Consider the following 6,000-nt stretch of genomic DNA (forward strand, 5'->3'; position numbering starts at 1 on the left):
GTTACTCCCACATCCCATCCTATACTGCATCTATATATGTTGCTCCCACATACAATCCTATACTGTACCTATGCAGTATGTTACTCCCACATCCTATGCTATACTGCATCTATATGTTGCTCCCACATACAATCCTATACTGTACCTATATGTTGCTCCCACATATCGTCCTATACTGTACCTATATGTTACTCCCACATCCTATACTGTACCTATATGTTGCTCCCACATCCCATCCTATACTGTACCTATATGGTACTCCCACATCCCATCCTCTACTGTATCTATGTTGCTCCCACATGCCATCCTATACTGTATCTATGTTGCTTCCACATCCCATCCTATACTGTACCTATATGTTGCTCCCACATCCCATCCTATACTGTACCTATATGTGACTCCCCCATCCTATACTGTACCTATATGTGACTCCCACATACCATCCTATACTGTACCTATATGTTGCTCCCACATCTCATCTTATACTGTCTACTGTATACGTTGCTCAAACATCCCATTCTATACTATTCCTTTATTCTGCTCCCACATTTAATCTTATAATGTGTTTTAATGTACACTGCTCCCATAACCTATCCTATACTATACCCATACGCTTTCCCCCAGTCATGCAGTGTTTCAGTGTATAATACAGTATATAATGTACATTTAGGGCCTTATTTTGGTTCATTCTTTCTGACAAAATCCTTCTTAGATGGGCAAAACCATGTGCACTGCAGGTGGGGCAGATGTAACATGTGCAGAGAGAATTAGATTTGGGTGGGGTTTTACTTCAAAGTGAGATCTATATTGCAGTGTAAAAAAAAAGCAGTCAGTATTTTCCCTGCACAGAAACAAAATTACTCACCCAAATCTAATTCTCTCTGCACAAGTAACATCTGCCCCCCCTGCAGTGCACATGGTTTTGTCCATCTAAGAAGGATTTTGTCAGAAAGAATTAACCAAAATAAGGCCCTTAATCCTGTCACTGAATCCTATGTCTTACCACAATCTATATTGATTTTCTAATTCCCAGCATTCCATACTGATCTGTGTGACTTGGAGATACAGAAATGAATCAAAGCTCAAGACATTATGCACATTTGGCATTCCTTTAGCAGCCTCATGCTGGGACTCCTTTTAGTATCCTCTCCCTCGTACTGTTCCAGTCAGGGCCAGGGCAAGGCTTCTCAGCACCCTAGGCAAAACTTCAACCTACTTCCTCCCCCCCCCCCCCCCCCATTTTTTTTACCGCATGTGGTCATCCAAAACTTCAACCTACTCCCCCCCCGGGAAGGTGGTCAAGTTCCCTGCTTTTCCTGGAGGTCCTCTGCACCCTCCCCTTTGCCACCCACAACAGAGTACAAGGAGGAGGGGGCAGCAATGTAGGAAGTATGACTTAAGGGAAAGTATAGAGGTGAGGTCTTAGAAGTTCCACAGCCACCACCTGCATTAAGTACAGCAAGGATCCTCATAGACAGCCTTGATTTTTTGATTTGCAGACTTGGTGGCGCCCCCCAGATCCCAGCGCCCTAGGCAGCTGCCTAAAGCTGCCTAGTGGTAGAGCCGGCCCTGGTTCCAGTGCATGTCTCTCATACCACTTATTTATATTTCTTACATTACATACTGCCCCTATAGTTCTGGTATAGCATATCTGTGGCGCCTAGATCAACAATCACATGGTCAACCACTTGTCTAAAAATTGTCAACAGCATCTAGATCGACAGTAACGAATTTGGACCTGTCCGGATCCCGCAGCCGATATTGTGAATGTTGGGATGCCAACTACATCCCTATAAAGCTGGAGGACAGCACATGTGAAGTGGAAACCAGCCCGATGGTGGACAGTGTCGGGTCCAAAAGTCATACCAGAACCAGACGTGGTCAGTTGAAGAATCTATATATATAGATAACACCGAAGAAAACAAATAGAGTGCACACCCATCCCCAAGACTATGCCCAACACTATAAAGAAGTGGAGTTCTTTCTTGCTCCCCTGTTCTATGTTTAACTGGGAAAAGAGTTATATTCAGCCACTTGAATCTATGTAGTCCAGTGGTTCTCAAACTCGGTCCTCAGGACCCCAAACAGTTCACGTTTTCCAGGTCACCTGACAGGTGCCCTCATTGCTCACTGACCCATTTTAAAAGATCCACAGGTGGTGCTAATTATTTCAGTTGTGATTTTGTGAGACCTGCAAAACATGCACTGTGTGGGGTCCTGAGAACCGAGTTTGAGAACCTGTGATGTAGTCCTATTATAATGGTAATAGTAAGGGTTGCAAAATACCTAATTTGATTATATTAAATAGAAATACAGTAAAATGTAAAAAACAAAAAACCTTTGGTTTATTGAAATAAACACTTCCCATTTCTTCACCTATAGGTTAATAAAATAATTCGGGCAGCATGGTTGATGTGTTTAAAATTATTGCCTCGCAGCACTGTGGTCTTGGGGTTCATTCCCACCACAGCCCCAACTGCATGAAGCTTGTATGTTCTCCTTGCATTGGAATCATCTACAGGCACCCTAGAGCAGTGATTTTCAACCTTTTTACCTTGCGGCACACTAAATAAGATTTTTAAATTCCCAAGGCACACCATGAGATCCCCAAAGGGCAAAACACATTTGCCCCCACAGGAAAAAAAAAAACACAAACCTATTGGCCTCCATATAAAAAACAATCACACTGGTCCCCACAGGCAACAAAAATAAAATACATTGGCCCTTTACATGTAAAGAAGAGACCAGTAAATAACAGTTGAACTGGTGGTGGCTGTAAACTGGTTTGGGCAGCTCTAGATCTGGGGGCACACTTGAGAACAGCTCAAGGCACACTAGTGTGTCACGGCACAGTGGTTGAAAAACACTGCCCTAGAGTATCAGCATTTTTTCCCCATCATCCTCAGGTTGAGTTATGTGGTGGTGTGCAGTTCTGTTTCTGATTGTCCACGTTTTATGACTGGCAGCCACTAGCTCTGATTTTGTCTATCATTTTGACCATAATTAGATCTTGTCCTGGATCACCAACCCGTGGCACCCATGTAAGAGTCTTGTGGTACCCCAGGGTGCCTAGGCACACCATTTGGGAACCAATGCCAAAAATCATATTGACAGGTTGATTTGGACCTGATAAGAAATAAGCCTAGTGTATGTACATGTGGTGGGTATTATAGCCAGAAAGTCCCACTGAGGACATGTAGTTTTTCAGATCTTAATATTAATGCCCCATTTAATTTGATTCAGCATTCCATTTTATACTGATTCCATTCCAAAGGGAATTCTTCTGTAGTCAATGGGATATGTTCTTAATTGTTAAACCGAAGTAAGACGTAATACACTGCATTTGTATTGAAGTCGTATTCTGTAATTCATGAGAAATTCACACATCACAAAGTATGAAACAGAATGGACTATGCCTACCCAAAGCTCCTCAGAAAATTACAATTGGACTGAATGGGACATTGAAATGAATTGAAAAATACAGCATAACACCTGTCAATCTACTTGTGTTTACACTTTGAGTGCCAATGGAATTTACGAATATTTCTGCTTTAAACAATATATAAGAGCAGCAGGGATGCTGCACTGGTTAGCCATAACCTCCTCTGTCCACAGCCTAACCCTAGTACCTGCGGCCACGGAAGGGGGGTTAGGTTCAGGCACTAGGGTTAGGCTGTGGGCAGAGAAGGTTAGGGTTTGACAGTTTGGCTGGTTTATTAAGGTGTAAGGTTTAGGGGGAAGGGGGGGAGGGTTAGGTTGCTGCAAGAGAGGGTTAGTAAAAGAGGGTTAGGATACATACAGTATGGAGACCCTATCTAGATTCTCTGTATTGGGACGCCAGGGTCAGCCTTTTGATTGCTGGCATCCGGACCAACCCATTTGTATTCCACGTCTAATGTCAGTGTTATTATAGTAGTTTCAGTAGACGGTTCAGGTTGCTTTGGCAGGAGAATGAATACTAATTACAAAGACTTGATATATTTATATATATTATTTATATATAATAACAGGCATTTTGTCAAATCCTGGTTTAGGGTTGATTCCTTTTACCGGTTTAAGGGCCAGATGCACTAAGCTTCAAAGTGATACAACGGAGAGTGATTAACAACCAGCCAATCAGCTCCTTCCTGCCATGTCACAGACTGTGTTTGAAAAATGTCAGGCAGGAGCTGATTGGCTGTTTATCACTCTCCATTTTATCATTTTGTAGCTTAGTGCATCTGGCCCAAAGCGGCTGACAAAGCCAGCATAGTATGCTGATTTATATGCTAGTTCTTTGTTGCCCATATGTCTTATTTGCTATTTATTATGTTGCCGTTTGTTACTTTCTCTTAAATTACTAATAAAAATGACTTAACTGAGAAAGCAGCCTTTAGTAAATATGTTGTTTTTCACATTTCACCACATTGACAAATACATGTATGATATTTTAGGGACAACAGTTTCATGGATAAGAAAACAGGACCACACACAGGATAATCAGTGCTGTGGAGGACGGCTATCCTGTTATGAACAACAACAATAGTAATTAATCATTGTATATTTGACCTTAGTCACAAAGACAAGCCTCAAGATTATTAATGAATGTTTATTCTGAAAATTGTATAAAAAAAGGAAGAGCTCCAAAGATGAAGAGAAGACCTCATATAACCAGCCAACATTCACTTTTTGTAAACGCCAACATGGCCAGTGGAGGCACTTTAACTTGTTGTAGTGCAGGGAATAATATCACAGTGATAGGAAGTCTGCCCACATTAAAAGTATGATTTCCCCCATTAACAGTAAAATAGCAGTAATGTCTACTCCCATAAGCTCAGGGAGGGATATTCACTACATAGACATTCAGGCGTCATTATCAATTACAATTATGCGGGCAATGGGAAGACTTCTCCAGGTGGCTTGTATATATGTGTACAGTAAGTTGCTATGTACAATCTAAACATTAGGATATAGCTATAAGAGACTATTATAATTATCTATATATAGTATTATATAATACAGCCCCAAAAGAATCAGCATGGGACAAATCTTTATAGACTACTTCCCCAGGAATAAATATTGTATAGGGCACATTTATTTACAGTAAAACTCACACATACTCTCTCCCTCGATATACAGTATATATATATATATATATATATATATATATATATATATATATATATATATATACATACACATACATACACACACACCACACACACAGTGGCCACTTTATTAGGTACACTTTTATGTCAGCAAATCACGTGGTAGCAACTCCATAACTGTTGCTGTTTAAAATAAATATCTGCGGCCAAATGTAATAGCCTCCGAGTTCGGTAACTATGTGGGATGCCAGACAAACTCTGAGTTAAAAGGGGCACTCATTTACAAGGTAAAATCATGTCTTGTAAATGACTGCTTCTTTAAAAAAAAAAAAAGAGTTTGTCCAGCATCCTGCACAGTCACCAAACTCAGAGGCTGTTACATTTGGCGGTACTCTTTACCTAGAAGGGCACCCAACGATTTTGATCGTGGGCATCGTTAGGGAATGCGACCGACGCGATGCCCACGATTTCCCATAGGGAACAATGTTAAATGATCCAATTGACCCGATTTTCCTGTTCAATGTCCCAATTGACCCGATTTTCCATAGGGAACAATGTTAAATGGCCCACAGAGGCCAAATAGGCACCCTGAAGTGTGAAATGGCCCCCCCAATTGTTAACGCCACCCCACGATCAACGTCAACTCGAAGCAGGGCGAGGGCAGCGAGCCCGCGAGGGACGGCGGTACGCGTCCTACGACCTTTTCATACCCCCACTATCCACGTCGGCGTGGAGTTGAGAACAGAAAGTGTGGCGAGCGCAGCGAGCCACCGAGCCCGAAGCGTAGCGAGCGCAGCGAGCCCCGCGGACACCTGTGAAGCCCGCGAGGGGACGCGTATACCTGTGAAGGGGTCCGCAGCGCTCGCCACGCTTCGGGCTCGGTGGCTCGCTGCGCTCGCCACACTTTCTATTC

This window comes from Crinia signifera, chromosome 6 (assembly GCF_055691185.1).
Source record: "Crinia signifera chromosome 6, ASM5569118v1, whole genome shotgun sequence".
NCBI classification, from domain to species: Eukaryota; Metazoa; Chordata; class Amphibia; order Anura; family Myobatrachidae; genus Crinia; species Crinia signifera.